This window comes from Bos taurus, chromosome 15 (genome assembly GCF_002263795.3).
Source record: "Bos taurus isolate L1 Dominette 01449 registration number 42190680 breed Hereford chromosome 15, ARS-UCD2.0, whole genome shotgun sequence".
NCBI lineage: Eukaryota > Metazoa > Chordata > Mammalia > Artiodactyla > Bovidae > Bos > Bos taurus.
Genome location: NC_037342.1, coordinates 70,607,539 through 70,635,336, shown reverse-complemented (window position 1 = coordinate 70,635,336; position 27,798 = coordinate 70,607,539). Strand labels below are relative to the sequence as shown.

At 38.2% G+C, this 27,798-nt stretch overlaps 1 protein-coding gene across 2 annotated transcripts in view; it reads left to right on the top strand.

The window, feature by feature from the left end:
- Window positions 1-27,798, top strand: part of LRRC4C (leucine rich repeat containing 4C) — a 1,420,098-nt gene that overhangs the window by 1,182,683 nt on the left and 209,617 nt on the right. For both annotated transcript variants that reach the window (XM_059875163.1, XM_059875162.1), the window contains exon 6: window positions 15,125-15,221. The gene's annotated coding sequence lies outside the window, so the exon portion shown is untranslated. The remainder of the gene's footprint in view (window positions 1-15,124; window positions 15,222-27,798) is intronic.

Sequence of the window (27,798 nt, the reverse complement as noted above, 5' to 3'; positions counted from 1 at the left end):
TTTGAGATATTTTTTGTTGGTGCTTAGCAGACTAAATATCTAGGAGATATACAGACCAAGGAGAAGTTATGTAAGACTCATCTCCAGTACTTGGCCTGTGCATGGCCAATTTATAGGAAGTGTTTATTCAGTGAATCTCTGACTAGCAAACTGACAGATGGACTGACTGACTAAATCAATGATTACTAAAACATACTCACACACTGAACTAAGAGCTAAGAATTATGTTGAAGCTCTATAGCTTTTGATGAATATTATCTTCTTAATGATGGCAAATGAAGATAGAAGCTCTCTTCTTGATCATTCATTTTCTCCCAGAGAACACTAAAGCTCAATGAATTTGAAATAAATCTGAAACACTGACACTTTTCATTTTGTTCTTTCTATAAAGAAATGAAGAAGAGTTCTTCCTATGTGAACAAGACACCTCACATGAGCCCAAAGGGCATGTGCCCTCCACAAAGGATCTGTGTTAAAATTCCTGTGGTAGAAATCAGTGACTTTCTGCATGGATCCATGTGGAAGTCAGTTCAGTTCAGTGCAGTTCAGTCACTCAGTCATGTCTGATTTTTTGCGACCTCATGGACTGCAGCATACCAGGCTTCCCTGTCCATCACCAACTCCCAGAGCTTACTCAAATTTGTGTTCGTCGAGTCTGTGATACCATCCAACCATCTCATCCTCTGTCGTCCCCTTCTCCTCCTGCCTTCAATCTTTTCCAGCATCAGGGTCTTTTCCTATAAGTCAGTTCTTCGCATTAGGTGGCCAAAGTATTGGAGCTTCAGCTTCAGCATCACTCCTTCCAGTGAATATTCAGGTCTGATTTCCTTGAGGATGGACTGGTTTGATCTTTTTGCAGTCTAAGGGACTCTCAAGAGTCTTCTCCAACATCACAGTTCAAAAGCATCAATTCCTCAGTGCTCAGCTTTCTTTATGGTCCAACTCTCACATCCATACATGACTACTGGAAAAACCATAGCTTTGACTAGATGGACGTTTGTGAGCAGAGTAGTGTATCTATTTTTTAATGTGCTGTCTAAGACCTTCTAGAACTAACACCAAAAAAAAAAAAAAAAGATGTCCTTTTCATCATAGGGGATTGGAATGCAAAAGTAGGAAGTCAAGAGATACCTGGAGTAACAGGCAAGTTTGGCCTTGGGGTACAAAATGAAGCAGGGCAAAGGTTAACAGAGTTTTGTCAAGAGAATACACTGGTCATAGCAAATACCCTCTTCCAACAACACAAGAGAAGACTCTACACCTGGACATCACATAATGGTCAATACCAAATCAGATTGATTATATTTTTTGCAGCCAAATGATGGAGAAGCTCTATACGTCAGCAAAAACAAGACTTGGAGATTACTGTGGTTCAGATCATGAACTCCTTATTGCAAAATTCAGACTTAGATTGAAGAAAGTAGGGAAAACCGCTAGACCTTTCAGGTATGACTTAAATCAAATCCCTTACGATTGTACAGTGGAAGTGACAAATAGATTCAAGGGATTAGATTTGATAGACAGAATGCCTAAAGATCTATAGATGGAGTTTCATGACATTGTACAGGAGGTGGTGATCAGGACCATCCCCAAGAAAAAGAAATGCAAAAAAGGCAAAATGGTTGTCTGAGGAGGCCTTACAAATAGCTGAGGAAAGAAAAGAAGCAAAAGGCAAGGGAGTAAAGGAAAGATATTCCCATCTGAATGCAGAGTTCCAAAGAATAGCAAAGAGAGATAAGAAAGCCTTCCTCAGGGATCAGTGAAAAGAAATAGAGGAAACCAATAGAATGGGAAGGACTAGAGATCTCTTCAAGAAAATTAGAGACACCAAGGGAATATTCCATGCAAGATGGGCTCAATAAAGGGCAGAAATGGTATGGACTTAACAGAAGCAGAAGATACTAAGAAGAGGTGGCAAGAATACACAGAAGAACTGTACAAAAAAGATCTCAATGACCCAAATAACCAAGATGGTGTGATCACTGACCTAGAGCCAGACATCCTGGAATGTGAAGTCAAGAGGGCCTTAGGAAGCATCACTACAAACAAAGCTAGTGGAGATGACGGAATTCCTGTTGAGCTACTTCAAATCCTAAAGGATGTTGCTGTGAAAGTGCTATACTCAATATGCCAGCAAATTTGGAAAACTCAGCAGTGACCACAGGACTGGAAAAGATCAGTTTTCATTCTAATCCCAAAGAAAGGCAATGTCAAAAAATGTTCAAACTACCGCAGAATTGTACTCATCTCACTAGCAAAGTAATGTAGAAGTCAGCAGAAGGCTTATGATATGTTTTCCTCTGCTGTTGCTATAGACACCCCTTGGCAGCAAAGCTGACCTCCAGCATAGACCTTCTCCAGTAGCCACATTCAGCTTTGAAGATTTCTCACCAGCTGCCTCAAATCTGGAAGTGTTTCTTTGTCCTATTTGTCACTTTAAATCCACATACAAATCCTACTTAGCTTCCTTTCAAAAAAAAATGTCTCCAAGTCCATCCACATTTCTCACATCCATTTCTATCACTGAGTCTAAACCTTTATCCCTCTTGCCTGGATTTTTGCAGTGTTCCTCAACATCCCCCCCTGTACCCAATCATATCTTTACAATCTATTTTCTACACATTGCTTAATATCATCTTTAAAAATGTAAAGCAGATCAGACTCTCTTATATATCTTACATGTTCTCTATTACACTGAGAATTAAATCCAAAAATATCATCCAAAAATCTAAAAGTCCCTGCATTTTTCCTTCTTGTCTACCTCTCCAATGTCAATTTCTAACAGTATCTTTCTTATCACACTCATAATGCAACAGTTTCTTGTTTTTGCCTTGGACAGGCTAAGTGTTGCAAATTGATCTAAGTTGTTTTGGTCCTGAACAACATATATGCACTGGATTCCTTGCTTTGAGAGATAGTAGCAGGCAAAGAAGCCTGAGCTGAATAAGGATTAGCTATCCTTTCAGTACGAAGTAATGGCACATCAAAGTCACTGACCTGATTTTGCCAAGCAAGCAAATGTTTATTAGATGTGCATGCTTGCATTAGTGAGTAAGCACAAAAGAGTTCTAAAAATGCTACTAAGATCCACCTTTTGTTCTTTTAGATGCTCTGAATGCCACCTTTCAGCAGATAGCATTCCAGAGGCAGAGTTAGTACATCCTTTTAGTTGAATCAGCCAGTGAAATGTTCTAACTCATGGCTTAGCAGTGAATGATTTATGCATCAATCTTCAGGTATATAATCTGACATAAGAATGCAACTTTCATGTCTCATTCAATTCTAAAACCATAATAATAAACACAAAGTTTTAAAAATGGATGAGGAGTGTCCCTAGAATATGTAGGTCAACCTACATATCATGAATACCCTTAATTTCACCAGTAAAGGCCCATTTCCATAAATTTTTAATGCCAAGTATCAAGACATTTATTTAATGCCAAGTATCCAGACCAGTTTACTTATTTCTAATAATTGTGATAATTAGCTGATGATCTTGTGTTGACGAAATTTTAAAAAAGAAAGTTTTGGTAGATATCTTTGGAATGTGAAATTTCTCATATAATTCTAGCTGATAACCTTTGGATTATGGGTTACTGATTGAAACAGATAGCCCCTTTTATTCCTGGAGTCAAATTTTAAGGAACTGAAACATATAATATCATACTATCAACACTGAAGTAATATCTGTTATTTGAAAACATTTTAAGATTATTTCAAGAATTTTCCAAGTGTTGTTGTCAGTGTCTAGGAAATGGTATAAAAAAACACCCTTTCTAAAGCTCTACACATACCAGCTCTTATCATCCTTCAGGCTAAAGCCCAAATGTCACCCTTTCAAAGAGTCTTTTTCTGACCAAGCTATCCAAAGAATTAGTAACAGTAAGCATAGAACAGTAATGATATCCACAACTAAAATAATTTTGAGCATTTCTATTTATCAAGTACTAGGCTAATCACTGTATATTTATTCTCTAATTTAATCCTTAGAGAAAGCCTATGGATTAGAATATTTACCTTCATTTTACAGATGAGGAAATGAAACAAAGACTCTTGCCAACAGAACGTAATGAGGAAGTGGCAGAGGTGGAATTTGAATCTAGTGAGTCTCAGTCCAGTGTTCACCCTATTGACAGTTAAGAAACACTGTCTGACCCCATCCTAGTATAATAACATCATTCTGTTTATTTCTTAATCGTTTTTCCATAATCTGTAAATGTTTTTATTTAACTCTTTTTTTCTCATCTCTCACCAAAATATAATTTTTTCAGGGCAAATGATAATGACCGGCTTATTCATTATTCTATCACAGAATCTAATACATATCCTGGAACATAGTTGGTGTTCAACAAATATAGTTTTGCAAAATGAATAAGAGTGGCAGAACACAGGGAAAGCAGTGCAAACTCCCTCTCTCTCTCCTTGACCCATATCACTCCAGAGTCAAAAGAAAGCCATGAAGGTTGGCATTGCTGAGTCTTTCTGACATTCCCAACTACCTGTCTTGCATCTGGTATCACATGAACTCAATCAAAGACTTGCTGGGGCCTATTTGGACATCTGTTGTGGAGAAGGAACTGCTATATTCCATCCATCTCTGCAATATTGCCAGAGCAATAGTTCTTAAACCAAGCCCCCTTAAACACATCAGAATCCTATATAATTCATTAAGACAAGAAAACATAAATAAAAGGTATACAGATTAGGGAGAAAGAAATAAAACTTTCTTTGTTCACAGATGACATCACTGTTTGTACAGACAATCTGTAAGAATCAACAAAAATCTACCAGAATAAGTGAGCATAACAAAGTTGCACGATATAAAGTTAATACACAAAAGTTAGTCTCTTTTCCATGTATAAGCAGTAAACAAATAAAATTTGATGTTAACAACATGTTGCTATTTATACTGGGTCAGCCGAAAAATCCATTCAGGTTTTTTGTAATATGGAAAAACCTGAATGAACTTTTTGGTCAACCCAATATTAGCACCACAAAAAATGAAATACATTTAAACCTAACAGAATGTGTATAAGATATACATGAAGAGAACTACAAAATTTTGGTAAAAATTATCAAGGAAGAAGTAAATATATGGAGAAATATTTCATGTTCATGAATAGAAAACACAGTAATGTCAAGATGTCAGTGCTTCCCAATTTAATCTATAGATTCAGTGACAATTCTGATTTTAAAAATATACCAGCAAGTTATATGACAAACAATCATAACATTTATTTGTTGTTGCTTTAAGGGCTTCCCTGGTAGGTCAGCTGGTAAAAAAATCCACCTGTAATGCAGGAGACCCTTGTTCGATCCCTGGGTCAGGAAGATCTTCTGGAGAAGGGAACCTCTACCCGCTCCAGTATTCTAGCCTCAAGAATTTGGGTCGCAAAGAGTCAGACATGATTGAGCAACTTCCAATTTCACTAGTCCCTAAGATGTGTCTGACTCTTGTGACCACATGGACTATAGCCCACCAGGCTCCTCTGTCCATGGGATTTCACAGGCAAGAATACTGGAGTGGATTGCTGTTTCATTCTCCAGGGGGTCTTCCCAAACCAGGGATCAAACCCGCGTGTCCTGCATTGCAGGAGAGACTGAGAAGTCCCTCTACAATTTACATGGAAAGGCAAAATATTGAAGGAGACAAAGTCATAGGACTGCCAATACTAGACTTGAAGACTTCCTGTAAAGCTGCAGTAATTACGACAGTGAAGCTATTGGTGAAAGAATGGACAAATACATCACTGCGACAGAATAAAGAGTCTAGAAAAAGACGCACATAGTCTTGACAAAGAAGCAAAGGCAATACAATGGAGCAAAGACAGTCTTTTCAACAAATCATGCTGAAACAAGTAGACATTCACAATGCAAAAAAAGAAAAGGAAGAAAATAAAAAATAATCCGGATACAAACCTTATACCCTTCACAAAATTTAACTCAAAATGCACCACAGACCTAAATGTAAAATGCAAAAGTGTAAAACTGCTAATATGCAGGAAATTCCAGATGACATTGGCTATGGCAATGAGTATTTAGTCACGCCACCGAAGGTATAATCCATGAATGAAATAGTTGATAAAGTTTATTAAAATTTTAAAAATTCTGCTCGGTGAAAGACATTGTCAAGAATGCAAAGAAGGGGAGAAAATGTTTGCAGAAGATACATCTGATAATGGACAGTTATCTAAAATGTGTAACATGTAAAATTCAACAATATCAAAACAAATAACCCCTTTAAAAAATAGGGCAAAGACCCAATAGACACTTCACCAAAGAAGATATACAAAAATTTTTTAAATATCTGGAGATGTTCCATATCATATGTCATTAAGGAATTCAAATTAAAACAGCAACAACATACCACTACACACCTATCAGAATTTCCAAAATTAAAACTACTGACAACATCAAATGTTGGTGAGGATGTGGAACAATAAGAAATCTCATTCATTGCTGATGAAAATGTAAAATTTTACAGATACTTTGGAAGACAGTTTGGTGATTTCTTTTAAAACTGAATATACTCGTATCATATGATTCAGCAATTAAGCTTCTTGGTATTCACCCAAAGGAGTTGAAAACTTATGTCTGCAAACACCTGCACATGGATGTTTACAGAAGGTTTACTCATAATTGCCAAAACTTGGAGGCAACCAAGATGCCCTTCAACAGGTGAATATGTAAATAAACTGTTGTACATCTATACAATGGAATATTATTCAATACTAAAAAGAAATGACTTATCAAGCCATAAATAAAACATGGAGAAATTTGAATGCATATTATTAAGGGAAAGAAGCCAATCCTAAAAGATAATGTACTATATGATTCCAACTATTTGAAGTTCTGGAAAAGTCAAAACAAAGGAGACAATAAAAAATGTCATTTGTTGCCCTGGGTCAGTGGGGAGGGGAAAGCGATGAATAGATGAAGCACAAAAGATTTTTAGGGAAGTTAAACTACTTTCTTGCCTTCAGAGGCCCATGAACAGTATGAAAAGGCAAAATGATAGGATACTGAAAGAGAAACTCCCAAGGTCAGTAGGTGCCCAATATGCTACTGGAGATCAGTGGAGAAATAACTCCAGAAAGAATGAAGGGATGGAGCCAAAGCAAAAAGAATACCCAGCCGTGGATGTGACTGGTGATAGAAGCAAGGTCCAATGCTGTAAAGAGCAATATTGCATAGGAACCTGGAATGTCAGGTCCATGAATCAAGGCAAATTGGAAGTTGTCAAACAAGAGATGGCAAGACTGAATGTCGACATTCTAGGAATCAGCGAACTGAAATGGACTTGAATGGGTGAATTTAACTCAGATGACCATTATATCTATTACTGTGGGCAGGAATCCCTTAGAAGAAATGGAGAAGCTATCACGGTCAACAAAAGAGTCCGAAATGCAGTACTTGGATGCAATCTCAAAAACGACAGAATGATCTCTGTTCATTTCCAAAGCAAACCATTCAATATCATGATAATCCAAGTCTATGCCCCAACCAGTAACACTGAAGAAGCTGAAGTTGAACGGTTCTATGAAGACCTACAAGACCTTTTAGAACACACAAAAAAGATGTCCTTTTCATTATAGGGAACTGGAATGTAAAAGTACGAAGTCAAGAAACACTTGAGGTAACAGGCAAATTTGGCCTTGGAATATGGAATGAAGCAGGGCAAAGGCTAATAGAGTTTTGCCAAGAGAACGCACTGCTCATAGCAACACCCTCTTCCAACAACACAAGAGAAGACTCTATACATGGACATCACCAGATAGTCAACACTGAAATCAGATTGATTATTTTCTTTGCAGCCAAAGATGGAGAAGCTTTATATAGTCAGCAAAAACAAGACCGGGAGCTGACTGTGGCTCAGATCATGAACTCCTTATTGCCAAATTCAGACTTATATTCAAGAAAGTCGGGAAAACCACTAGACCATTCAGGTATGACCTAAATCAAATCCCTTATGATTATACAGTGGAAATGAGAAATAGATTTAAGGGACTAGATCTTATAGACAGAGTGCTTGATGAACTATGGACTGAGGTTCGTGACATTGTACAGGAGACAGGGATCAAGACCATCCCCACGAAAAGAAATGCAAAAAAGCAAAATGGCTGTCTGAGGTGGCCTTACAAAGCTGTGAAAAGAAGAAAAGTGAAAAGCAAAGGAGAAAAGGAAAGATATAAGCATCTGAATGCAGAGCTCCAAAGAATAGCAAAGAGAGATAAGAAAGCCTTCCTCAGCAATCAATGCAAAGAAATAGAGGAAAACAACTGAATGGGAAAGACTAGAGATCTCTTCAAGAAAATTAGAGATAGCAAGGGAACATTTCATGCAAAGATTGGCTCAATAAAGGACAGAAATGGTATGGACCTAACAGAAGCACAAGATATTAAGAAGAGGTGACAAGAACACAAAGAAGAACTGTACAAAAAAGAGCTTCATGACCCAGATAATGATGATGGTGTGACCATTCACCTAGAGCCAGACATCCTGGAATGTTAAGTCAAGTGGGGCTTAGGATGCATCACTATGAACAAAGCTAGTGGAGGTGATGGAATTCCAGTGGAGCTCTTTCAAATCCTGAAAGATGATGCTGTGAAAGCGCTGCACTCAATATGCCAGCAAATTTGTAAAACTCAGCAGTGGCCACAGGACTGGAAAAGATCTGTTTCCATTCCAATCCCAAAGAAAGGCAATGCCAAAGAATTTTCAAACTACTTCACAATTGCACTCATCTCACATGCTAGTAAAGTAATGCTCAAAATTGTCCAAGCCAGGCTTCACCAGTACATGAACCGTGAACTTTCAGATGTTCAAGCTGGTTTTGGAAAAGGCAGAGGAACCAGAGATCAAATTGCCAACATCTGCTGGATCATGGAAAAGGCAGGAGAGTTCTAGAAAAACATCTATTTCTGCTTTATTGACTATGCCAAAGCCTTTGACAGTGTGGATCACAATAAACTGTGGGGAATTCTTCAAGAGATGGGAATACCAGACCACCTGACCTGCCTCTTGGGAAACCTGTATGCAGGTCAGGGAGCAACAGTTAGAACTGGATGTGGAACAACAGACTGGTTCCAAATAGGAAAAGGAGTACGTCAAGGCTGTGTATTGTCACCCTGCTTATTTAACTTATATGCAGAGTACATCATGAGAAACGCTGGGCTGGAAGAAGCACGAGCTGGAATCAAAATTGCCAGGAGAAGTATCAATAACCTCAGAAATGCAGATGACAACACCCTTATGGCAAAAAGTGAAGAGGAACTAAAAAGCCTCTTGATGAAAGTGAAAGAGGAGAGTGAAAAAGTTGGCGTCAAGCTCAACATTCAGAAAACAAAGATCATGGCATCTGGTCCCATCACTTCGTGGGAAATAAATGGGGAAACAGTGGAAACAGTGTCAGACTTTATTTTTGGGGGCTCCAAAATCACGGCAGATGGTGACTGCAGCCATGAAATGAAAAGACGCTTACTCCTTGGAAGCAAAGTTATGAGCATCCTAGATAGCATATTGAAAAGCAGAGATATTACTTTGCCAACAAAGGTCCATCTAGTGAAGGCTATGGCTTTTCCTGTGGTCATGTATGTATGTGAGAGTTGAACTGTGAAGAAGGCTGAGCGCCAAAGAATTGATGCTTTTGAACTGTGGTGTTGGAGAAGACTCTTGAGAGTGCCTTGGGCTTCAAGGAGATCCAACCAGTCCATCCTAAAGGAGATCAGTCCTGGGTGTTCATTGGAAGGACTGATGCTGAGGCTGAAACTCCAATACTTTGACCACCTCATGTAAAGAGTTGACTCAGTGGAAAAGACCCTGATGCTGGGAGGTATTGGGGACAGGAGGAGAAGTGGATGACAGAGGATGAGATGGCTGGATGGCATCACTGACTCGATGGACATGAGTTTGACTGAACTCTGGGAGTTGGTGATGGACAAGGAGGCCTGGCGTGCTGCAATTCACGGGGTCACAAAGAGTCGGACACGACTGAGCGACTGAACTGAACTTGAACTGAACTGAAACCACTCTGTATGATACTATAATGGTTGATACAAGTCAGTATGTGTGTGTGTGTGTGTTCAGGTGCATTGTGTCCAACTCTTTGAGACCCTATGGACTGTAACTGCCAGGCTCCTCTGTCCATGGAATTTTCCAGCAGGAAAACTGCAGTGGGTTGCTATTTCCTCCTCGAGGGGATGTTCCTGACTCAGGTGTTGAACCCAGATCTCCTGCGTCTTCTGCCTTGGCAGACAGATTCTTCACCACTGTGCCACCTGGGAAGCTCTACATGTCAGTACACTTTTGTCCAAACCCATAAAACATACAGTACCAAGAGTTCACTCTAATGCAAACTATAAACTTCAGTTGATAAGGATGTGTCAGTGTAGGGTCATCAATTGTAATAAACATATCACTGTTGCGGGGGATGTCCATAGTGTGGGAGGTTTTTCCAGTTTCAGTCAGTTAAGTCTCTCAGTCGTGTCCGACTCTTTGCAACCCCATGAATCGCAGCACGCCAGGCCTCCCTGTCCATCACCAACTCCCAGAGTTCACTCAGACTCACGTCCATCGAGTCAGTGATGCCATCCAGCCATCTCATCCTCTGTTGTCCCTTTCTCCTCCCACCTTCAATCTTTCCCAGCATCAGGGTATTTTCCAATGAGTGAGTTATTCGCATCAGGTGGCCAAAGTATTGGAGTTTCATCTTCAGCATCAGTCCTTCCAATGAATTTTCATGTTTATGGATAGGAAAAATAGGGGAACTCTGTATTTTTCATTCAATTTTTGTGTGAACTTGAAACTTCTCTACATGCTTATCAAAACAAAAATACAACAGACCATCTATATCTATATCATTTTAAGAATTGTGTTCCCACTTCTCAGTGTGGCAGGTGAGATATCTCATGAGCTTGTCCATGCCTAACCATGCATGTTAGTCTCCAACACCCACAGTTCTTTGTGTGCATGTATACACACACACACACACATACAGACACAACCTCGCCCTACATTTCTTGCTAATCATTCAGAACTTCTTGTTCATTGAAGCAAAGTCTCGAGGTCTTTTCTAGACTGTCTCCTTTTTTTTTTTTGTCTAATTCTAACCTGTCTTTCAAGTCTTGTTTCTTCAGAAAGCTGTTCTTCATCCTCCTCCAATTTAATTCAAATGCCTCTAATTGCACCCACTGTGTACCTTCTTTTATCATAGAAGATGGCAGATCATCCTAAAAATGTTTATATATTTACGTAGGTGACTGTATCCTTCAATCGATGATGAGTTCCTTGAAGAAGAATCTGTGTTGTTTTAGCACAGTTCTATGTCCATCGTTGGTGGTCTAGAAATATCTGTCAGATAAATGAATGGAGACCAGGGACTGTGGAGTAAGCACCGATCTTAGGGCATTCCCAGACTTGACAACTGTGTATGGCAATCTGCCTTTCAGGGAAAGTGTGTGTAGTTGCTGGAAGCATTTTATGTCTTTGGTGGAGAGGGCCAATTTCATTCCCTGGTGATGTCAATATGGCAGCTTTCACCAGCCTGAAAGTCCTCTGGCACTGAAAACATATAAAGTCTGGAAGCTGTTTATGAGACTCAGAAGGTGAGTCAATAGACCCTGTTCCAAGTTGGCAAGAAGGAACATAGTCCTAAACAGCTAAAACTCCATAATTCATATTGAGCTTCTCATTAATTTAAATGTTAATGTAAATTTAAAACATGTTGTATTGATTTGGAACTATTTTTGTATGAATATTGCATAACTGAGCTGTGTAGCAGCAGAATCCAAATGGACATCTCTTCACACCAACTTATAATTAAGAGAAAAATAAGGCTTTCTCTTTTTCTCTCTCTTGTTTTGTCATATAAGATCATTTGTTTTAGTTATAAGGTCTAGCTTATATGAGAACCTCTGGCTTTGAGTGCAACTGATTTGGATAGTCCTCAGCAAAAAGATCAAATTCTGAATCTATTATTTCAGAATATTGCACATGTAATTTCAAATATATACGGAAATCGGTGTCTTTTCCATTTCACTGATGAGAAACTTAAAGTCTCTGTGATCATGCTGGTGATTTCAGTCAATTTTCTTAGTTCTTCATCCAGAGTCCCCTTTCATTGGGATGTTTCTTTATTTAAAAGGAAAACACATTTTTCAAAGGATGTCTTAAGACATCACATAAGAGAAATAATGCTGCTGATGACAATGATGATGAAAATTTTTATATATGCTTTCTTACTCTGTACTAGATCCTGATAAAAATGTCTTTTAAAATGATTTCTCACTTAGTCCCCAAAGCAGCACAGAGAGGGGGCTTCTCTCTTTGCCCCATTTTACAGATTAGGAAACTGTCCCAGAAAGAGAATGTCACTTTCCTATAGTTACACAAACAGGAAGGGATGTTGCTGGCCCTAGGAGTCATGTTGGTTTCACCTCAAAGGCTTTCATAAGCAGTGCGCTGAATCTTAAATCACACAGTGGGATTGATACATACAGACCTAGAATAATGGATTTCTTTCTGAAGAGATGCATATGAACGTGTAATTAAGGATTTGGTGTCACAATGGAGAAGTTGGGGGGCTGGAAGAAATCCAGAAGCCCAGTTCCTAGTTCCTAAACACCTTGTATCTTATCTCCTTCACCTACACACTGTGAAATCTGAACTAATTGATTAGCGAGGCCTCTTCCAGCCCCATGTTCTGTGAATTTGTGTAATGATATGATTCATTTTGTTCTGATCAACAAACCTTCTGCCTGGTTCTTCCCTTCACAAACACCCACTCCAGAGTTTCTTCACATCTGATGCCTCTGCCCCTGCAGGCAGCCCCACCTAGATCAGTTCTCTGTAGGCACATGCAGACAAAGTAAACATTCTGCTCACAACACATTTCTTTGAAACCTGCTAAATGCCAGGCAGAAAACTTAGGCTAAGATGGAGAAAGCAGCATTTTGTTCCCATGAACATAGAAATGAAATATAAAAACCATAGTCCTAGAGAGAAATCAGACAAGACCTCCATATGTCAAGAGATGAATATTACCAGTGCATTCAGATAATAACAGACCGAGAGAACCTACTCAAATTAAATATCTCAACCCAATCCAGTGTTCTTGCCTGGAGAATCCCAGGGACGGGGGAGCCTAGTGGGCTGCTGTCCATGGGGTCGCACAGAGTCCGACACGACTGAAGCGACTTAGCAGCAGCAGCAGCAGGGGTAGGCAACAAGGTTGCAGAGCTAGAGTATATAGCATAGTAAGGACTATAGGCACTGGGTTCACACAGGCGTGCTAAGTCTGCCACTTATCATCTCTTTTTGTGCGATTGACTCATGCCTCAGTTTTTTCACCTATAAAGTGAGAATCATAAATCAAAAATTTCAGGATACATAGGGTACTTGTAAGGCTTAATCTATAAAATAAAGAGTTTAAATTAATATACATTAATAACAACAAAAAATGTTCATGATTTAGTTTTCAAGTTATCCTTATAAATAGTAATTTCAGTTATTGCTCAATTCTCAATTTTAGTAATTATTGTTTTTGCAGGACAATGATACATGAAACATCAATTAAATATGAATATTTCTCCCCAAAATATTTTTTTCCTTTGGAAGATATCTGACAGGGATGGAGGGAACATGTGATATAATGTCAAATTCTGTAAGCTGTCTTACAAGTAGCCTTTAGTTTTCCCAGTTTCTAGAGAATTCAGATTTCTTTCTCTCAATGTTAGAATAGCAGGAAGACAGACAGCTAAATCACCGGCCCCAGAGGATTATGAATCCTGTGAATTAAAAGTTCAATTTTGTTAAGCTCCATGAGATACACTGTTGATTTACTCAATAGAAAAACCTGAAAATAATTGATTACAGTCAACTTTGTATCACTCACTTACAAGAAACTAATTGTCCAGCAGAGATAGAAGCCAGTAATTGAGTACCTGGAATAAATTTTTGAAAAATTCAGTCTTTATCTAAACATGAGGGGTTTGCAACCATAAATTCTTTCTGACCATTCTACCTACATCACAACACATCCTCAGAAGGAAAATTATCACAGGATTTGAAAGATGGGAGAGGACTTGGAGGCAATTCTGCACAAAGCTCTTAATTTCATACATGGAGAGATAAAGACTCAGAGAAGTTTGGATACTTGCCCAAAATTTCCTAGCTAATTATAGTAGGGTTATGAATTGAATCTAGTTCTGATTATTACTCCAATGCCCATATTTACTTATTTTCTTTTATATATCAAACAGAAATCTGTAAATTACAGTGTGTATTTTCTAGACTTTTTTTAATGTCCATTTGGCTATTAGGGTTAAAATAAACAGATAATCATCTCTGTTGCTCTGAGCTCATGACAAAGGATGAGGGAAGAGTTAGAAGTCTCTTGGGACATCCCTGGTGGTCCAGTGGCTAAGACTCTGCACCCCCAAAACAGGGGGCCTGGATTTGATCACTGGTCAGGGAACTAGATCCCACATGCTACAACTAAGGGTTTGCATGCCACAGCCAAAGATTTCATATGCAGCAACAGAGACCAAAGAACTTTCATACTACAGCTAAGACTCAGCAAAGGCAAATAAATAAATAAATTTTTTTAAGTAAGAAGTTTCTCAAGATTTATGTACAAAAATTTATTCATAGATAAAAAACTTCTTCAATGAAATACATATGATACATGACATACTTCAATATTACAACACAAGGACCCTTCTCTGGTGGCTTAGGTGGTAAAGCATCTGCCCGCAATGTAGGAGTACTGGGTTCAATCCCAGGGTTGGAAAGATACCCTGGAGAAGGAAATGGCAACCCATTCCAGTACTCTTGCCTGGAAAATCCCATGGACGGAGGAGCCTGGTGGGCTACAGAACATGGGGTTGCAGAGTGTTGGACACGACTGAGCAACTTCACTTTCTTTTTTCTAAGCTAAGGCAAATATCTACATCTGTATCTGCATCTATATGTTGATGTTTATATCAATGTCTATCTATATTAAAAAGATGAATGACGAAATAAATTCTATTGGGGGTGTATGACAAGCTGGCATATCTAACCCTCAGTTTGTTCTGAATTTCACAGTATGATTTAAACATATGATATTTATGTTATCTTCCTCCAGGTATAAAAGAAACATTATCTACAGAAATCCAGAACACTTCTTTAACCTCTTTGGATTTTCTCAGGAAGATCAGGACCTGTGGAGAAATTTTGATAAGGTAAGTTCCAGGTACCACTAACTGCTTTCTTGCAACTTTCATTTTAACTTACAAAGTTGAGGGGGAAAAGTGATGTTCTAGAAGTCAAAAGAGTAAAGAAATGGAGAGCCAGATTCCACTTTCTATAAATGATACAGTTAATGTCTGAGAATATTGTTTCAGTTCAGTTCAGTCACTCAGTCGTGTCCAACTCTTTGTGACCCCATGGACTGAAGCATGCCAGGCTTCCCTGTCCATCACCAACTCCCAGAGTTCACTCAAACTCATGGCCATCAAGTCAGTGGTGCCATCCAACCATCTCATCCTCTGTTGTCTTCTTCTCCTCCTTCCTTCAATCTTTGCTAGCATCAGGGTCTTTTCCAAAGAGTCAGTTCTTTGCATCAGGTGGCCAAAGTATTGGAGCTTCAGCTTCAGCATCAGTCCTTCCAATGAACACCCAGGACTGATCTCCTTTAGGATTGACTGGTTGGATTTCCTTGAAGTCCAAGGGACTCTCAAGAGTCTTGTCCAACACCACAGTTCAAAAGCATAAATTCTTCAGTGCTCATCTTTCTTTATGGTCCAGCTCTAACATCCATACATGATCACTGGAAAAACCATAGCTTTGGCTAGATAGACCTTGGTTGGCAAATTAATGTCTCTGCTTTTTAATATGCTGTCTAGATTGGTCATAGCTTTTCTTCCAAGGAGCAAATGTCTTTTAATTTCATGGCTGCAATCACCATCTGCAGTCATTTTGGAGCCCCAAAAAACAAAGTCTGACACTGTTTCCACTGTTTCCCCATCTATTTGCTGTGAAGTGATGGAACCAGATGCCATGATCTTAGTTTTCTGAATGTTGAGTTTTAAGACAGAATTTTCACTCTCCTCTTTCACTTTCATCAAGAAGCTCTTTAGTTCTTCTTCACTTTCTGCCATATGGCTGCTGTTATCTGCATATCTGAGGTTATTGATATTTCTCCTGGAAATCTTGATTCCAGCTTGTGCTTCAGCCAAGTCATCATTTCATATGATGTACCCTGCATATAAGTTAAATATGCAGGGTGACAATATATAGCCTTGAAGTACTCCTGTCCCGAATTGGAACCAGTCTGTTTTTCCATGTCCAGTTCTAACTGTTGCTTCTTGACCTGCATACAGATTTCTCAGGAGACAAGTAAAATGATCTGGTATTTCTATCTCTTTATGAATTTTCCACAGTTTGTTGTGATACACACAGTCAATGGCTTTGGCGTAGTCAGTAACACAGAAGTAAATGTTTATCTGGAACTCTCTTACTTTTTCGATGATCCAATGGATGTTGGCAATTTGATCTCTGGTTCCTCTGCCTTTTCTAAATCCAGCTTGAACATCTGGAAGTTCATGGTTTACATATTGTTGAAGCCTGGCTTGGAGAATTTTGAGCATTATTTTGCTACCTTTTGAGATGAGTGCCATTGTGTGGTAATTTGAGCATTCTTTGGCATTGCCTTTCTTTGGGATCGAAATGAAACCTGAAATTTGCTGGCATATTGAGTGCAGCACTTTCACAACATCATCTTTTAGGATTTGAAATTACTCAACTGGAATTCCATCACCTCCACTAGCTTTGTTCATAGCGCCATTTCCTAAGGCCCACTTGACTTCACATTCCAGGATGTTTGGCTCTAGGTAAGTGATCACACCATCTTGATTATTTGGGTCATTAAGACCTTTTTTGTACTTCCTGGTGGCTCAGATGGTAAAGCATCTGCCTACAGTGTGGGAGACCCAGGTTCAATCCCTGGGTCAGGAAGATCTCCTGGAGAAGGGAATGGCAACCCACTCTAGTATTCTTGCCTGAAAAATCCCATGGATGGAGGAGCCTGGTAGGCTATAGTCCATGGGGTCACAAAGAGTGGGACACGACTTCACTTTCACTTTCACTTTCTGTGTATTCTTGCCACCTCTTCTTAATATCTTCTATGAGGTCCATACCGTTTCTGTCTTTTATTGTGCCCATCTTTGCATGACATGTTCCCTTGGTACCCCTAATTTTCTTTAAGAGATTTCTAGTCTTTCCCATTCTATTGCTTTCCTCTATTTCTTTGCATTGATGAAATGTTTGCACTGATTGCTTTGCACTGAGGATCAATGTTGTTTCATTGTCCAACAAACATTCCTAACCTTTAACCCGACCATTGAATAGATTTACCCATCCATTCCAGGAAGTCTGGGGCAACTGCAGGCTCCCCTGACATGGCAGCCTGCCCTATAAAATTTCCAGTGTGGAGTAGCAGGCATGAGTGCATCTATGTGTAAATATCCCGTCCTAAAGAGGAAAGTGAAAAAATGTGTTAAAGTACAACTGATAAAATCTGGCTCCCAACTCACCAATCACATAAGCAATTCTAATGACCAAAAAAGGAGAGAGTAAGATGAGTAAAGAGAAGTAAGAATAGCTAAGATAATGGAGTTTTTTTTTTTCACATGGAGAAATAAAGTAGAAATACAGAATAAGTATCCTTCCCTAATATTATTGAAAAATAGGAGACTCCTGCTAAGAAAAGGAAGGGCTCTTCAAAGTTTGCATGAGGATTTTTTTAACCTAGTGTCACACTAAGAGAATCCCTCCTGAGTGATGGAGGTGGTCACAGCATTGCGATGGAGAAGCTTGCTCTAACAATCAAGCCAGATTCTAAACAGAAGTTTTGCCAATTGCCTATTAGACATCAGAAGTACAATGGACACGTGGTCTGTATTGTCATAGAGCAAATATGATAGACTGCTGGCATTTGTGGTTTTAGCTATTTTTAAAAAGCCCATTACATGCATATAATAATTTAAATTTTTTAAGGCATACTCTCTAATCATTCTGTGAAGATGGTATGAGGGAAATAGTTTATCCAGGTAGTAAGTAAGCTTTTAACTACTTTTCAGTGGACTTGTATCAATGGGAATTGTAATTATAATTTAATATATTATCTGTCCATTGCATGTATTTGTTGGTAAAAATAAAACCAAGGAAAGGGAATTTCTTGAAAGTAAAGGGAAAAAATCATAAGCTTGAAGAAAAGTAAAATAATATACTTAGTATAGGGCCATAAACCAAGATAAGTATCTGTGGAAGGTCTTAGCAGCAGTACCCACTTATATTTTCAAGTGGATGGTGCTTCTGGAATGAACAAATCCTGTTCCTTTCATATTGATATTCATTCATCTGAGATTCAAGATCATTCAAGACAATTTTGATTTATTTTGGTCATGCAATTTGGTAAGATTTTAGTGATTTGTCCTCCCCTGGGTTATATAGGAATAGCAAAAGAACCCACATGGACTGGACAATTTTATCTTCAATGATGGAACAGTGGTCTTCTGGATTTGCCACTCCACCCAAAATACATATCATGGAGAATAATTAATCATGATTAATTAACAATAATCAAATATGAGATAGGGCTATCCTCCAGATGAAGGAGTCTATATTTAGTAATATTTATTACACACCACCTTATGGCACAAAGGGTGTATCACCTATTAACATGGGTAATTACAAAAATGTATGTGCTATAGTGAAATTTAGAAGGTTGATAATTAGCAAATGTCTCTTGGGTATACCCTTAAAAATATCAAGGGACTACCGGATTGATCAACCTTTTAACCTGACACTCAAAAGTTGTATTTCTGCAAGTTTTATGTAAGCTTGAATGTATGACATCAAGTAGTTCCCCCAGAATTAAAAATCTTATGCTTAAAGAGAGAACAGAACAAGTAAGGACATATAAAAATGAAATTTACTGGGGTACCCAAACCTAAGAATCTTTCACAAACAAAAAATCCTTTAAAGAGGGATAAAGAAGTCCTAGGTCAGTAAGGCTTCCTATTCCAAGAAGAAACAAATGCAAATCTTAATTTAGAATCCTAATTTAACACCTCAAGATTCTTCCAGATTAAGTTCAACCAAAGATGTACTCACTCTTGATATTTAGTAAATGTTAGTTGAAAAAAAGAGATTGAATGAATAATTAATTTTCAATGTATTAGACAATTTTTCAAAATATACATGTTTAACCATCTGTTTTTAAATGAATCAATACCAATTTTCTCCCCTTTCTCCATATCTTCAAAGTCTATATACATTATTCTTTTAGCATAGTATTAGGAAACCAAAATTAAAAAACATAAAACAAAAAGATACAGTTAATTTAAGAGGAAACTACTATCCATCGCTGATAGATTTATCTTAAAGAATTTATCTCAGAAGTTCAAGGCTACCTGATTCCTGGGCACCAATAAATCACAACAAAATAAAATGCAATTATAGTGGTAGCATTCTAATTTTAGTTGTATCTTGAGATTTGTGAAGTTTCTAATCAGATTTTGAGTCAGTTAGTAAAATTAATGGATAATGAGTTCCATAGGAATTTTGAGTATTTAGGGAAATTTTCCAAGAATCTTTTGCAAAAACGTATTAAAATCTTAGGGGAGATTAGAAAATCCAACCATGCCTTTGATTAACTACCACAGCTCTTCCCTATGTATTGTGTATAAACTCTGCCATGCAGACTTTTGTCCATTTGGAAATGTTATTAAGAATTGGCCTACCTGTACTCATTTCTGATTTCTCCTTGCTAATAGAAGGACTGAGAATTATTGTCTTCTGAAAGGTGGTTATATGAACAGAGCAACAGATTGGAACAAGTAAATTTCCAAATAGCCTTGTCAGGTTTGCGATTCATATACAAAAAGTAGACATCTACATGGGTTAAGTTACAGTGTCTGTTCCTTGATGATTGGCATTTTTATAGGAACAGATAGAATTACTCTTATTCCTGGAAATATATCTATAAATTACATTCCCATGTCTAAAATGAGATATGTAATTTCAAGTTAAAAAATATTATTGCCCCAATCTAAAGAGAACTAGAAGGATATTTGCTATTGTCACATCCATGGGAATTTTTGGATAAAAAGTACATAGCTTTTTGTTTTGTGTTTTTTTCCAGTTTGGGTTGTCTCTTTGGGCAGTATTGATCGTGACTGAAATAGTTATTGGATCTGACTCACAGAGTTCATGGTTATAGAAAAAGCATGCCCACATCCCCATGACTCAGGCCCTGGTTAACAAATCTTTACACCATAAATCTGATGTAGCCTTATTCAGGGAGATTTCAAGCCCTATGGGATGCCTCCTCCTAGCATCTTTAAATTAAAAATTGAGTTAAAACACCAGTAGTGGCAAGAGTGTAGAGAAATAGTGTTTTATAAAATTGTTGATAGTGTAACTTGATGTCTCTTTCTGGAGACTAACATGGCATGTCGTCAGAAGTCTTTAAAATGTGCCTGCCCCTGACCTGATATTTTCTTTTCTAAGACTTATCTTAAAGAAATCACTGAACAAATGAATATAGATATATGTACATGCATAATCATTGCAGCAATATAAATAGGTGCAATCTATTGGAAACAACCCAAATGTCTGAAAAACAAAGAATTTATTATAATATGGCCTATTGATATAATAAACCACTATTCAGTCAATAGCAATGATGCTGCTGTTTTGAATATATAGACATGAGACATATTCACAATACATTAGCAATTTAAAAATCTGATTACGGGAATTTATGCCAGTGTGACATAAATAATTATATGTTATATATATGTTATATACTGTATATGTATAAAAAGAATCTGAGTGATAGGATTATGGCTTATTCTTTTTATATATTGGTTTTTAATAGAAATAAATAGACATGTAAGTATACAATTTGAGAGAATAAAATAAATGGCAGATTAAGGGAAAAGTTCTTCAAAGGGTAAGACAAGACCCTCTACCTCTATGAAAAAACCATACATACATACTACCTCTTTATAATCCATACTGCTTTTACTCCAGAAGGGAGCCTTGAAAGGACGTGACTCTGTGGATTTATCATGTTTTCCTGGAAATGGGCTGAGCTGTGATTGTCCTAGTTTCTAAGTGGTAGCATCTCTTGACTGTTGCTCTATGTCAGATTTGAGGGACTGCAGTCACTAACAATGTGATTAAAAAGCATGAGGGAGGGGAAGTTAAAACTAAACAAAACCAGTTGTCATTTACAAATAGGACTAAACAAGACTGAGAGATATGCCTCCCAGGGCTAGGGGACTGAAAAGAGGCATTGAGGATGACTGAAAGAGGAAGGCAGCAATACATGTGCTCGGTAACAGGGAAAAGCCAAGGTGATCCTGCTGTGGAACTTACTTGATTCTCAGTGAAAGGACTGCATGGGTGACAGTGAAGAAGACGACAATTCACAATCCTTCAAGCTTGTGAAGTACACAGAAAGGGCACCCAACTGAGTCCTGCTTGGGAGATCTTGAGCCCTTGGAGAATCACTATCCAATATTTGGAAGCAACTAAATGCTCCAGTCAATGCCCTTTAAGCCCTCTCTCCTTTCATCCAAATTGTTGACACTGCCCCTTCTAGAATACTGAAATATCGACCAAAAAGGAAAAATGATCTAAAAGTTGACAGTGATGTTTCACTTGAGGAACTTACTGAGGACTATAGCCTAGGAATCAGCCTCTCAGGTAGCTCTGAGGAACTGTTCCAAAGAGGTAGGGGAGGAAGAGCGTTCTACAGGAGATTTTCCTGGAAAAAATAAAATAAAAACTATATTTCATCATCCAGAGATTACTGCTAATCACAAAAATCAGATATCTCAAATAAATGATTTCCATGCTTTTCTATGTATAGGAAGATGCAAGAGTCTGGGCTCATCAAAATTATCCCTTCGATATGCATTTTAACTAAGGCCAATATTCTATTTTTCTCCATTCGAATTTCCCTAAGGGTTCACCATTTGGGGGTGACTGCAGTGGCTGACGGCTTGATGCAGGGCAACATTTGTTGTGTACTAAAAGGGCAGGCAAACTTTTTTGTCCACAAGAACCACTGTCATACTGCCTTAATGGAGTAGTTAGTGATCCTGAGGTAAAGAAGGCATCCTTTGCAGTTAAGGCTAAGGCAGGAGGAACCTTGTAAATCTAAGTTCCCTGGAAATCACTTTCCACTTAGCATTCTTGGATGAAGCTCTTTTGGTGCCATGAAAGATTAGGAATTTCTCTGCTAAGAGGTTTTGAATGGGAACCTCTTATCTTATCATTACTATTATCATAAAATAATGGCTGGGAACAGTAATGGAGGAATGACTTTCTGGAACTAAGCTCCTTCATAGATATTATCTCAATGAATCCTCAAGCACACTTTCTACCTTTATTGCAAAGATAAAGACATTGAGAGGGAGAGAAGTTCAGTAAATGTTCAAGGCCATTCAGATAGAAAGGAGGTGAAGGTGGGACTAAAATCTAGGTTGTATGATTCAAATATTCTTAAACTTTGGCAGCTCTCCTGACTCTGTGTAGAACTGAACACATTACAATGTCTATTTATGGTGACTGTTGTCTGAAGCAACAGTGATAATTAACATTATTACTGTTAATTAATAAATCAGACTGACATCAGATTTAACCAAGCCAGAGGCCCACAGGGCTCAGACTTGGGATGTTTCAAATATTCTTCTTCTTCTTTGAATAACAAAAGAGGGTGTCAACTACAAATTGGCACTTGCCAAAGGCACTTGCTGGGGGCTTCCCAGCAAGTAGTAAAGAATGGTAAAGAATTCAGTGGGAAAGAATCCTCCTGGCAATGCAGGAGATGCAGGAGATTCCTGTTGGATCCCCGGATTGGGAAAATCCCCTAGAGAAGGAAATGACAACTCACTCCAATATTCTTGCCTGGGAAATCCCATGGACAGAGGAGCCTTATGAGCTACAATCCATGGGGTCACAAACAGTCAGACACGACTGATAGACTGAGCATACACACAACACACACACACACACACACACAAATATTAATAACATTGTATGAAAGATCTCCATAGCTTTAAAACGGAAAGGTGTCCAAAGCATATAGCATTGTATGGTAGTATCGTACCTGAAGGGGGAAAAGCACACTCTAATTGCTAAGTGGTAACTATTTGGAAAACAGAGGTGAAATGAAAATTACCTGCAAAGTCTCAGCTGTTCCACAGCACATTTCAGCTAAGAATGCTTAAAAATAAAATACCCGAGAAGACAGGCTATTTGCAGTTAATTTATACATGATCTTATTTTCTCTGTGTGCCAGGTAAGATTTCCCTTCAAGGTTGTCACTGCCATGTGGAGCACTCACCCACTCAGTCACTCATCCAGTAAATGTTTATTGAACATGTATATCAGGCCAGGGAGCTAGACACCGTGGTGACCGAGGTGAATTCAAGTTCTCCTCTGTGGAGGGAAGCAGGGACAGACCTGAGGAGCTTAATATCTTAATAGTATATGGTAAAGATGAGAGGAACAGATGTACATTAACATAAAGATATATATGCTTGCCCACATATACGCATATGCTTTCTTGCCACGCTGCAGGAGAGAAATATCAATCACACTGAAGATATTAACAGAATGTCTGGGTGGCTTCCGCTTTGATCACGGATTTCATGGATGAATTGAGTTTTGAAAAGTTTGGGGGAAAAGTGACAGAATAAAGTATGGTGGCACAGAATATGGAGACATTTTCGATTTGGGCAGAGAGGATGACACAAAGAATTCGAAGAGTCCTCAGTGTCTTCAAGGAGTGTAATTTGAATTAGGCGATGGCTCAGGTGAACCAGTTAGGGAGGTTCAGATTGCAGCGTTGATGTGTGTGTTTTTCAGAATATTTTTAAGTGGAGTCTAAACAAAAGGCAAAACAAGACACCTTCTCCAGATCCTTTCTTGAGACTCTAAAACCCTTTGTACGTGAGATAATATGTAATGATTACACTTAACTCTGGTGGGGAAAAAAAAAAAAAAGTAAACTGAAATCCTTTTCAAGGATGAATGTGTGCTAAGTCCGTTCAGTTGTGTCCAACTCTTTGTGACCCTATGGACTGTAACTCACCAGGTTCCTCTGTCCATGGGATTCTCCAGGCAAGAACACTGGAGTGGGTTGCCATTTCTATCTCTGGGGGATCTTCCTGACCCAAGGATCAAATCTATCTCTCTTGTGTCTTCTGCCTTGGCAGATGGATTCTTTATCACTAGCTCCACCTGGGGAACCCTCCTATTCAAGGATTTTGGCTTTAAATCAAACTGAGATGAAGCCCCAGCTTTGCAAATTACTTTTAAAACTTGAAACAGTTACTTATTTCTTTTGTCTTCAGATCCTCTATACAGCAGGGTTTTGCATGTAAGGAACTTAGCATGCTCTTAGACACACAGTACATGTTCATTAAACATAAGCTAGGTTACTATCAATAATACCTCTTTACTGTCTCATTAAAAATAAAGCACACATTAATTGATGCACAGTAATATGCAATTCGGTTTTTTCTTTAAAAATAAGTATATTGAGATGTCACCATATCCTGGAAATTGTGGCAAACAATGTGGTACAAAATAAACTTTAGGAGAATAGAGTCCTACCTGCCAGGGCGTCGGCATCTATCGGAACATTTTTAGCTAACTGCAATGATTAGCTGGGTCATGATTTGTCTTCTGATTTCTTCTTTACTAATCTATCAATTCCTAAGAAATTCAGGGCTCTATAGAGCATTTTTTGGTTATCAGAAAACATTTCAAAATGCCTCTAGCACACTGTCCTATGGAAGCAGGTATTTACTTTAAAAAATATGTTCTGGTTAACAAAATACTTTTACCTTCATAAGATATGATGCTCACAAGGGGGCTGGCAGGAAGCCCATGGCTGGAGGGGATGAATGGAGGGGCGGGAAGCTGACTGGGGGAAACTGACATTTCAAGGAGTGAAGTGACTTGCCCACGCTAACAGAACTAGGGAGTAAGAAAGCAGGAATTTCTTCTTTAGGTTGCCTCTATATAGAATAAATGAGTCACCTGTTATTCCTTGGACTTCTGGGGGTGCCAGCCCTAAGGAAATGTGTGAGTCTCTGACATGTGTTTGTGAAATGTTCAATGTTCTTTTTCCACCAGTCTTTCTTTTCTCTAGTCAAATATAATTGTTGTTCCTGGGCTTCTGGGCAGTACTAAGATCACACCTCTGCTCCTTCCTTCTCCCTTTCCCTTTGGTCAAAAACACTTTATTCTGCAATAATAATAACTGGAATAAAGGATGCTACATCCACACAATGGAAAAGTATTTAGCCACGAAATGAATGAAGTTCTGCTGTATTCTATGACATAGATGAAACTTGAAAACATTATATTGAGTGGAAAAAAACAGACATAAAAGATGACATATGGTATGATTCCATTTATATGAAATGTTGAATATGAATATGATATGGATGTATTTCGATATCAATTTGAATACAAATTAAGCAAATCTATAGAAACAGAAAGCTGATTAGTGGTTGCCAGAGGCAAGGGAGGAAGATGGGAATGACCTGACCACTAATGGGTAAGGAGGTTCTTGAGGAGACAAAATGTTACAAATGAATCATCTGTTTAAATGAGTGAATTGCATGGTATGTGGCTTATATCTCAATACAACTGTTAAAAAACAATAACAGGAATGGCCCAAATTATTATAACCATGTCATGTTGCATGGGATATTTTATATGTTTCAACTTGGCATATATTAAGTTTGCATATGTATTTAACCCTCAAAATAACCCTCTGAGGCTGGTACCATTTTTATTTCCATTTTCTTCTCTCTCTCTCTCTCTTTATGCTTATTTGCTTTTGGCTGCGCCTGACCTGCGTTGCAGCATGCAGATCTTTATGTGTGACACGCAAACTCTTAGTTGTGGGCTGTGGGATCTAGTTCCCCTGACCAGGGGTCAAACCTGGACCCCCTGCATTGGGAGCATGGAATCTTGGCCACTGGACCACCAGGGAAGCCCCTCTGTTTTTTAGTATGAACAAACTAAGAAAAATGAATCATCCAAGGTCACACAGCTAGCAAGTGGCAAAGTCAGGGTTTGAACTTAGGGAGTCTAACTTCAGAATTCTGCTCTTAACTACCTTGCTCTTCACACACTACTGCCAAACTTCCTCTCTTGTTACATCCTCTGTGATCTGAACGCATGGCAGTGGTTGCTGTGCCCAGATTGCGATTGTGCCCTTCCTTGCATTATTCATTTGATTTCTCCCTTCCCATTTATTTTCTCTCCACAATTTTGAGGTAAAATTGGTAGACAATAAACTGGACATATTTGAAAAAATGCAATATCATAAGCCTGGGCTTATGTAAACACTGTCAAATGATCACCACAATCATGATAATCAAGATAATAAGCTTATCCATCACCCCTAAATTTTCCTGATGTTCTCTTTTGTCCTCCTTGTATTCTGACTTTCCTCCTCCAACTCACTCCCAAGCCATTCTTGATCTTTTTCTGTCATTACAGATTCACTTTTATTTGCTGGAGTTTTATGTAAAAGGAATCATACAGTATGCAATTTTTAAATCCACATTCTTTTCATAATTATTCCCATGTTTATTCACATCATTTCGTCTCAAAAGTGCAGTGCTTTTTATTGCTGAGTAATATTCCATTATATATTTATACTGCAGTTTGCTTATTCATTCAGGTTTTGATGTGCATTTGGATTATTTCCAGTTTTTAGCTATTGCAATTAAAGATACTATGAGCATTGGCTAACAAATCTTTGTATGGACACATACTTTCTTTCTTTTGCATAAATACTTGGTAGAGCAGTTGGATCGTATGGTACCAAACTCTCCTACCATTTTACAGTCCTACCAGCAATGATTGATAGTTCTAGACCCCTTTCTTTGTTGCCAACACTTACTGATCTTAGTCATTCTAATAGGTGTCTAGTATCTCATGTTGGTTTTTAACTTGCATTTCCCTAATCACTAATGATGTTGAACATCTTTTAACATGCTTACTTGCCATCTATATGGCTTATGGTTTATTTGCCTTTATTCTTGTTAGAGTTGTCTGTTTCCTTATTCAGTTTTGTGTGTTCTTTATGTATTCTTGTTATATCTTTTGTGAGATTTGTAAATATTTTCTTCCATTCTGTAGCTTATCTTTCCCTTATCTTTAAAAAAAAAAAGTGTCTTTTTAAGAGTCGAAGCTTTTAACTCTGGTGAAGTCCTATTTACTAACTTTTTTTTTCTCTTATGGCTCATGCATATTTTATCTAGCACATTTTCACCAAAGCCAACATCGTGTAGTTTTAGGCATGGGTAGATCTAGGTACTCCATAGCTAGTATATGAAATCCATCACTGTTAATCTCATAACTCTGTTCTCATCACTGCTAGCATTTTTCTCAGGCAGTCTCTCCTATGTGGTGGCCAAGAAATCCCCAAACAACTATAGCTTTACATTATTTTGGCAACCTCAATGGATCAAGTTCCTTCCTTATTGTCCTTATAAAACATTTTGTGGTTGGCATGCCTTGAGAGACCTGCCTTCTCACAACCAATTCTTTTGATGGATTGGTCAAGTTATTTGCTGCATGGTCAGTGGCTAAGTCATGTCTGACTCTCTACAACCCTGTGAACTGCAGCCCATCAGGCTACTCTACTGCATAACTGTATGAGGTGGTCAACCCTATCTGAGTGTCTGAGCCTTAAGACCTGGAAAAACAAAA